The sequence below is a fragment of the Tenrec ecaudatus genome, chromosome 4 (assembly GCF_050624435.1).
Source record: "Tenrec ecaudatus isolate mTenEca1 chromosome 4, mTenEca1.hap1, whole genome shotgun sequence".
In the NCBI taxonomy this organism is placed as follows: domain Eukaryota; kingdom Metazoa; phylum Chordata; class Mammalia; order Afrosoricida; family Tenrecidae; genus Tenrec; species Tenrec ecaudatus.
The window spans coordinates 69762897-69772921 of NC_134533.1; positions in this window are offsets into that span (position 1 = coordinate 69762897).

The following is a 10025-nucleotide window of genomic DNA, read 5'->3' on the forward strand; positions in this document are numbered from 1 at the left end:
CCACTCAGTGGGTTCGAACCACAGACCTTCTGTTAGTGTGTTGCACTAACCTTCTGTTAGTGTGTTGCACTAACCTTCTGTTAGTGTGTTGCACTAACCTTCTGTTAGTGTGTTGCACTACCATGATATCTCATAAAATATTACTATTATTAATTAGTCCAAGATGGGTAATTACTGTTGGCTTAGTTTGGATCCTCACATTTTTGGTTGTACTTGAACCAGCGCTTGCTCTCTGACAAGATGAAAAATCAAACCAAACCCACTGCAACAAGTTGACCGGGACTCTTGAGATCCATCTGGGACCTAATAGAATGACTTTGAGGGTTTCCAAGGTTGTAAATCTCTAGACAAGCAGACTGTCACATTTTTCTCTCACAGAGCGGCTGGTGGGTTCAGCTAGCAACCTTGCAGTTTACTCACCACACTGCCCAGTGTCCCTTTATGACAAGATTAAATGAGACAACCCCACTTCCCCCCTCCAAAAAAATATTGTTTTGAGCATGTTTTTCCTAACACACCACTATTCTAGATATGTGGAGAATTTTCAGCTGGTATTTCCAAATGCTTTTATGGAGAAAAAGAAAAGGACCTCACATTCCAAAACAGAGTTTTTAGCATTAGATATTAACTTCCATATCCCCTCAGTGCTTCTTGATAGATGGGCGTCTGTCATCCAGGGTCTTCTGCAGCATAGGAAGATGAGGAAAGATACAGTTACTGAAATGCTGTGCCTTCAGCAGACGGTGCAGCGTTTTCTTTTGGAGCATTTTTTTCCTACCAAGAACGCACTCTAGACCTTTGAGATAATGTTGGAGTGAGTTGTGGGTGTCCATGAAGTTGATGATTATATGCAAACAGAGATTACTCCTCGATTAAGGCGACGATCGCGGCAAGTTTATTGTAACGCAGGTTCCTTTCTAGCCAGAGTGACCGAGAGAGTGAGAGAGAGGCCACGGGGGTGCAGAACTTCGGGGTTTGCTGTTTCTAATGTGTCCTCCTAACGGCTCGGGCTCGGGGAAGCACAGGAGGCCTGTAGCCACTGCAGAGGGTCTTTCCAAGCACTGTTCACGTGGGCTTGCTGCAGGCTGCGTGCGCTCCATGCCGCTCTTGCAGTCTGGCTCGAGCAATACTCTCCCAAGAAAGTCTGGGCCCAAAGGTGCAAAGGACCATGATGGGCTCAGAAGCTGGAGACGACCTTCATGACTTGCCAAGAACTGCACAGGGGAAGGCATCAGCCAAAACCTGAGTGACCGTCATACCCACTTTGGGGCTTGCCTGGCTCAGTTTGCGGTTTATATCCTCTCCTCTCAAAACATGAAAGTTTAAGATGGTGGATTTTCATTAGTCACGGTAATTAATTAGGCAAACTGGTTGCTCACAAGACGGATAGTACTGAGAGATATTCCAAAGTATTCAGTTTAGCAAAACTTTGAGAATGATCTTACTAAAATGTCTGTAAAAGGGTTCACAGTATTGCTCTGAGGGGGAAGCAAGTGGTAAGGGCTAAGAAGACTCTTGTAGAATGTGATCTATATCTCTGATTGTTTTAATATCAGCTTTCTACCAGGGTCCATGTCAGCCAGCGTACAGGCTTCAGGGAATTTAAGTTAGTTGTTCAGGGTCAATGTGAGGCTGGCGATCTGGGCTTGGATGGGGTTTTATTAACACAGAACTGATGCTTCAACACTCTCTCCGTGATGCTCATGTTCACACCGCCTCTCACTGTCTTCCGTTTGCAGATATTTGTGAACTTGGGGATGGCTTCTCTTCCAGACATAGCAGTTCCCTTGCTGATTCTCACGCAGTGGCTCACACAACAGGTACTGGACACAAGCCCACATCCTGCTGACCTGGCTTTTACCTCACACCTTGGAAACAACTGTTGATTCTGTGTCTAGGGCTGGTTAGAGAGTGTGAATCTGAAAAGTATTGTTTCAATGATGTAAGAAAACCCAAGAGTGGCCAAAGGTAGTAAGATTGTGTTCCTCCATGTTTCATACATGAGCCCTATGACAGGTACACATTTCAAACTGAGCGGGAAGCCCCCAATCTCCAGCACACACTGGCTCTGTGGAGATACATGACAAGGGGTATCACTCCTTCTTGACAGGTGGCCGCTGCAGTTCAGCTGGACATGGCCTACAATGCGTTTGACGATCAGTATGTAGGCTGCACTGAAGAAATGGAGAACAGGGCACGGCAGCTGTTAAGAGAAGAGCTGGAAGCCCATCAGAAATTTAAAACTGCGTGGGAAAAGGCAGAAAAGGTATGGAGAGAAAAAAAGAGCAGCGCAGACACTTCAAACAAACTCAATGATTTCCAAGGGACAGCGGTCGTGACCTATACGGACGCGACCATTGCAGAAGAATTCAACCAAGCTGTGAGAGAGTTTCGTCAACATCCACGTAACTTCCCGTTCAAAGCCTTCCATTATTATTTGACAAGAGCCCTGCAGCTTCTCAAGACTAATCAGTGTTTCATGGTTTATAGAGGCACCAAGACCAAGTTCTATGACAGTGGGAAAAGGAATGTGCGTTTTGGACAATTTACCTCATCGTCTTTGTTGAAGAGTGTAGCTTCGGGTTTTGCTGGTGAGACCGGAACACTTTTTACCATCACAACCTGTTTGGGTGTTAGTATTGAGAAGTTCTCTCTTGTACCAACACAACAGGAAGTACTAATTCCAGGGTATGAGGTGTATCAGAAAGTCACTGAGGAGGATACAAATAAAGGAAGAAATCACATTTATCTGGGAGATCCCCGAGAAGGGGAAAGTAACTACAATTGCTACCCTCTTTCAAGTGCAAATTCCAGTAAGTACCGCCACTGGGGTAGGTCTGGGTTTTGTTTGAGGTGGGCGTGGCGGGCCATCCTAGAACAGAAGAGCGCTCCCCTATCAGGCAGGATTCACCCAGGCAGAGAGCAGTGGGTGCTCCAACGGACTGCTGAGAATGATTTAGTGCCTAGTCAGACTGAGGGGCGGATGTCCTGGAATCGAGGTAAGAACTCAGGCTCAGGGACACAAGGTAGTTTCTGGGTCAGCCAAGCTCCCGACCTCCATGCTGTGCAGAGAGATATGCTGGGCAGGAGTCTGGAGCGCACCCATAGGTGTGGCGTTCTCAATTGTGGCACCGCGGTTTACGCATTGGGCTGCTAACCTCAGAAACTTGAGATCCCCAGAAATCCTGCAGGCAAAAGAAGAGACGTTCTGGCTTCAATAAAGATTGCACAGCCTCAGAAACCCAAGTGAGGCAGTTTGACTCTGTCCTCAGTGGCAGTGAGGGTGGCAATGGGAAGGGTTAGGGGAGTTGGGAGACCCAGTTCCAGGCAGAACTGTAAGCTCTCTCTCTCTCTGGGACTAGATTTCAGCCTCGGTCCTTGGCTCCGCGTGAGAAAGATTTCACGCCGAAGCCGGGCTCGTGATCCAAGTGAATTTAATGAGAGTTAAAAGAAGCTTCAGGTTTTAGCGGCACCCATAGGATTCCTTTGACCATGTGGCCTGGCAGAGACCGCCTCAAGTCACGCAAGGACCTCTCTCCTCAAGCAAGCCAAGACCCCTCTCCCTCTCGGTCCCTGCCTTTTCAAGGGTTCCGGGGGAGGCGTGGTGAACGACCCCAGGTTGATCCCATTGGCTGAATTGCAGTCACCTGGCTCAGGTGGGCTGCTCCAGGTGTAATGCCCATCTGGGCCCACCGGCTGGAAAATCCAACTTTGTCCTTTGCTGGCTCTCCTGGGCATGCGTAAATGGACTTCCCAACCCCTTAAGCTAAACTGCCTAACAGAACGATGTGCTTGCTGCAATAATTCTGGCCAGAGATGATGGTGCCTGAACTGAGGAAGGGCGGGGTGATGGAGAGCAGTCTGGGACTGGTATGTTCATAAGGTGTTCTGAGAGAAAGAGTCAGAAGAGTGGTCTAACTGTTAGCCAGGTATAGTGAGCCCCACCTGCTTGAGGTGTTGAGCCGAAAGTGAAGCTTGAAAAGTTTGGACGGTCGTGTCCAGAGAAATCCCATGCAAAAACCTTTCATTTTCTTCCATCTGCAGGAATGAGAGAAGGCACTGCACTCTTCCTGCTGTTGCCTGGGATCCTCGCCCTGCTGATCTCCCATGCAGAGGGTTAGCCCTAAGCCTGGCCTTCCCGATGCCTGGTTCTTCGTAAGTGTGGGAAGCAGGGCTCAGAGAGCAGCAAGGAGGCAGAGGCTTGAAAGGCTCTCCCAAATGGCAGGAAGGGTGGGGGTACAGGATAGTATCTGCATGTGCCTTAGTGCTCAGATCCGCACAGACATCGAAGTGGCCTCTGTCTGGCTGCAAAAACACATGCTCCCTCTTCAAAATGATGACCCAGCTTCTGTCCTTGACCTCTCACTGTTTCCTTTTGATGAAAAGCAATGTCGAGGGTCTAAAAGGACAGAAGGTATGAGTCCTCTGCTTTGTTCTTCTCTTCCAGCGTCCTATTAGCTATTCGGAGCTTCTGCCGAGTCCATGTAAAGGTGAAGATGGGTTTTTCTATTTCTGTAAGGAAGGTCATTGGCATTTCTATCGGGATCTTGTTCAGTGGATTGCTTTGAGTGGTATTATGATGAATGTTAGAATCTAAGAAATAAATCTTTTACACACTGAAATCGTTGCCTTCCTTTCTGCAACTGTACCGTTCTACAGATTGTATTATTCATTCAAGAAATTGTCCCTTAGAGCTAGAGTTGATGCTTGCATGGTACCCAATTGGGCAGGTTCATGTTCTCAGAGACATCCTTGCAGTGCCCATTAATTGGGCCAGAACGACAAGCAATCACCTCCATAAATCCACTCTCCACACTAACCATCCCTCTGCCCACTGCCCCCAACCCCTCCTGTCATTGACTTCATTCTGACCCATAACGACCATGTATATGGTTTTGTTAGGTCTCTCTCTCTGGGACTAGATTGCAACCTCGGTCCTTGGCTCCGCGCGAGAAAGATTTCACGCCAAAGCCGGGCTCGTGATCCAAGTGAATTTAATGAGAGTTAAGAGAAGTTTCAGGTTTTACGCGGCACCCATAGGGTTCCTTTGACCATGCGGCCTGGCAGAGACTGCTCAGGGTCACGCAAGGATCTCTCTTCTCCCACGAAGACGACCAGACCACCCAAGCAAGACAAGGCCCTCTCCCTCTCGGTCTCTGCCTTCTCAGGGGAGGCGTGGTGAACGATCCAGGTCGATCCCATTGGCTGAATTGCAGTCACCTTGTCCTGGTGGGCTGCTCCAGGTGTAATGCCCTTCTGGGTCCTCCGGCTGGAAAATCCAGCTTTGTCCTTTGCTGGCTCTCCTGGGCATGCGTAAATGGACTTCCCAATTCCCTAGGCTAAGCTACCTAACAGTTTGTGAGGCTGTAGATATTTATGGGAATAGGTAGCCTCGTCTTTCTCCCACCTCCACACACTGCCCCACAAAAAGTCAAGCAGTTTCATGTCCTCATGTCCTGCCAATTGGCTTTGATAATAACTCTCAAATCTAATTATATATATATTCATCCCTTTGATTAACCCAAGGGAAATGAATGTATGGTCTGAAGTGTGGATGAAGCCAGAAAGTGTAGGCTGAGAGTCTAGGCATCACGTGTAGTTGTTAAAGTATGGAGATGCCAGGGGTTGAAGGATGGGTGGATTAAGAGCCACTGAATATAAATCAATACTTATTCCCCATTCTGCATGCCTACAGACTCTACTCGACTTGACCTATTGAGACAAATTATAAAGAAATGATAAATAAAACTATGTATCATAATAGTGCAGTAATAGACAAAAGGATCTTTGGACAGAATGAAGAGTTGGAAAGAAAAAAAAGAGAGGGAGACCCATACAAACACAGGCCCGCAGTCTTCGGCTGTAATGACATTGTTAGATCTCTCTGGAGCTAGAGTTGCACCTCGGTCCTTGGCTCCGCGCGAGAAAGAATTCACGCCGAAGCCTCGCTCATGATCCAAGTGAGTTTAATGAGAGTTAGAAGAAGTTTCAGGTTTACACGGCACCCATAGGACTCCTCCCGACCATGCAGCCTGGCAGAGACTGCTCTGCGTCACGCAAAGATCTCCTTCCCTGCGACTCTCTGTGAGATCTCTCCCACGTTCTATTCAAGTTCTCCTCTCTCTCCCTCTGGGCTCCTGCCTTTTCAAGGATTCCAGGGGGAGGCGTGGTGGATGACCCCAGATCGACCCCATTGGCTGAACTGAATTCACCTGGCCCAGGTGGGCCGATCCAGGATTAGCGCCCACCCGTGCTCACTGGCGGGAAACCCTGGGCCTCTGAGCCTGTGCAGTGCACTGCCCTTTGTTCTCGTGCTTGGCTCTCTGGGCATGGGTCAATGGACATCCCATCCCTGCCTATCTGCCTAACAACATCGCACATACAGAGGGCAAGAAAGGTCCAGAAATGAACTGTGCTGGAACAGCTGAGACGCTCTATGGGGCGGGGGTGGGGGTGGGTGGGAATACTGAGTTGTATTTTCTACATTGCACCACACACAAAAGAAATTTCAAGCAGATCAAAGACCTCTAGGTCGAAAATAAACCTCCAGAGCAATTACCAAAAAAGGTAGGATACACTTTTTTTTAAGCTTCAGAGCAGGAAGTTATTCTTAACCAAAACCAGAGACAAAAGTTTTTTCTCATGCATCTTCAAGTCCCGTGGGGACGCAGGGTGCATATTTTCAGGGTGAAGGAGGCAAGGAAGAGAAATGGAGACCAGCTTCCCAGGTCTTAACACTTCTGCGCAGAGGAGACACCCTCAATTTACCTCCTAGCTCAGTGATCAAGGCAAGTCAGATGGCCACCCATAACTGCAGTAGGTACGTGGACGGAGAGAAGAAGAAGAAGAATTGTGGCAAATCTTATTGACGGTGGAAATCACTCTTTAATAAGACCAACTGGTAAGCAAATGAACCATCAGAACAATAAGTTATATAAATACTAGCCTATGAGAACAATAAACTACATAAATGAGAACCATGGCTGCAGCAGGGGCTCAGGCTTCAGAACAACCGCAGCAGAGTGCTGGAGTGTGCAGGGTGTCCCTCTGTTGTGCATGGGGTTCCTGTGGGTCCCCATCAACTCGATAGCACCTAACAACAACATCAATAGCAAAAACAAAGCCCAAATCAATGGCTATCTAATCCATTGCTACTCAGCAACCCCACAGGACACGGAAGGACTGCCCCACAGGGTTGCCAAGACTGTGAATCTTTAGTAGATTCCACACCTCTTTCCTGGGGGGCAGCTGGTCGGTTAGAACAGCTGACCTTTGGGGTAGAAGGGCAAGAGGATGGCAGATGTAGTCACTCCGTTCCTGGCTGGGGAGGGGAGATGCAAAGCCTGAGAATTCAGGGGCGGGGAGGATGGCAGAGAGGGGAACTCAGTGTGAGGTCTTGTGGCTAGTTCTCCACAAGCCTGGGATTCTGACCACCTTTAGACCCCAGCCTGGGGAAATAACTCCTCGTTGTGGGCCGTGGATCTTAGGTGCAGGAAGGGGTGGCGGACACCATCCCGCTAGACCTGGAGAGGGTTAAGTGGAGCCCAGAGCCCGCGGGCAGACACAGGGTGAACTTCAAGTGGTTCAGCGAGTTCCCAAATAGCTTGAAAATCACAGGGGGAGGTCTGAAACAGACCCTCCCCTGTAGTAGCTTCATCTTAATCTTCTGGTCTTACCACGGAGTCCCAGGAGGAGGTTGATTCTACCTGGCACCATCTTGACTCCTCCCCGGCCTTCTGGGTAGCACCTGAGCACTTAACCACGATGCAGCCAAGGCTCCTCAACTATGTGAATCCAAATTAAAAAACCAAACCCGCAGCTGTCGCGTGGATGCACACTCATAACGATACTGTGGATTTCTGGGCTGTAACTTTTTATGGGGGTAGAACGCCTCAACCAGCATTTTTTGGGTGCTTAGAGTGTAGGGAGCATATATGGTTCTAAACGCTTTATGGTTACTCATTTACGGCTCCTGACAGCCCTGGAAAACCAAACCACAGCTTTTCTGGGAGCTCATAGCCACGTCTTTCTCTCTTGGAGTGGCTGTTGGATTTGAACTACTGACCTTCCAGCTAGCAGTCCAGTACTTATTCTGTTTTACAATCGAGGAAACGGAGACACTGAGTGGATATGTAATGACTGTCAAAGAAGGAGATGGAGCCAAGAAGTATAGGAAGGGGACGTAGCAGGGACCAGTCACAGATCTTAAGTGTCAATTGAGGTCTTTCTTGTGATTATGGTATGAAGTGGTCCAAATTAGAACTTCAGAGCAGCTGGACGGGAGGGGGGGGTCTCTAGGTCTGCGCACACATCGTCTAAAATAAATCCTAATGTTCCTTCCTCGGGAAGAAATCCTCAGTTAGATCTAGCGTCCAGGCGTCATTAGGGGTTCATAGTCGGTTTTCCACGTCAGCTGGAAAGACCAAGTTATGATGAAATAGAACGCTATTTCCGGCAAGTGCTTCCGAAAGTTAGAAGTTTACGTTGACAGTCACTGAAGTCAGGGTCAAAAATATGAACTTCTGAGTGACAAAAGACATCATAAATAAAATCAAACACAGAAGCAGACTGGGGCGGGGTCTTTGCAAGATGGGTAGCGCCTAAAGAAGCCTAAAATCAGGAAGGTTCTGCTTAGATTAAAAAGACAAACAATCCTCCTGCCAAAATGTGGAGAAACAAAGGGACCATCCACCAATGAGAAAGCCTGACTGGCCACAACATTCTAAATGTTCACGTTTATACAAGTGGAAATGAAAACAGCAGTGAACTAAGACTTCTCTTGTAAGACAGGTCACTAAACCTGACCATGCTATTATTTAATCGACATCTTCTCCTGCATGAGATTCTGTATGTCTTGTACTTAACACATCCTTTACAATGGGCACTGCCTATTCAATACACAAAGACTTAACATTCTTTAATTTGTTCTTGAAGACTAAACTTTTAAAAAATCATTTTATTAGGGACTCCTACACCACCCATCTCGATCCATACATACAGCAATTGTGTAAGGCACATTTGTACATTCGCTGCCCTCATCATTCTCAAAACTTTTGCTCTCTACCCAAGCCCCTGGAATCAGGTTCTCATTTTTCCCCTCCCTTCCCACACCCCCCCTCCCTCATGAACCCCTGATAATTTATAAATTATTATTTTGTCATATCTGGCTCTGTCCTACGTCTCCCTTCCCCGCTTTTCTGTTGTATGTCTCCCAGGGAGGAGATCAAATGCAGGTCCTTGAAATAGGTTCCCCCTTACCAACACACCCTCCCTATTCCCTCCGAGTATCGCCATTCACACCACTGGTCCTGAGGGAATCATCCGCCCTGGGTTACCTGTGTTTCCAGTTCTCATCTGTACCAGTGTACCTCCTCTGGTCTAGTCAGGCTTGCAAGGTAGGATTCAGATCATGACAGTGGGAGGGGTGGGGGAAGGAATCATCTAGGAACTAGAGGAAAGTTGTATTTTTAATCATTGCTACGTTGCACCCTGTCTTGTCTCCTCCCCAAGACCCTTCTGTAAGGGGATGTCCAGTGGCCTACAAATGGGTTTTGGGTCTCCACTCCACACTCCCCCGCTCATTCACTATGTTAAGATTATTGTTCTGATGATACCTGATGCCTGATCCCTTGACACCTTGTGATCGCACAGGCTGGTGTGCTTCTTCCATGTGGGCTTTGTTGTTTCTGAGCTAGATGGCCACTTGTTTACCTTCAAACCTTTAAGATCCCTGATGCTATATCTTTTGATAGCCGGGCACCATCAGCTTTCTTCATCACATTTAGTTGTTCACCCACTTTGTCTTCAGCGGTTGTGTTGGGAAGGTGAGCATCATAGAATGCCAATTTAATAGAAGAAACTATTCTTGCATTGAGGGAGTACTTGAGTGGAGGTCCAATGTCCCTCTGCTACCTTAATACTAACCTTATAAATATATGCACATAGATCTATTGCCCCATCCTCATGTGTAAATATATTTGCATATGTATGTCTTTATCTAGACCTCTATAAATGCCCTCTGCCTC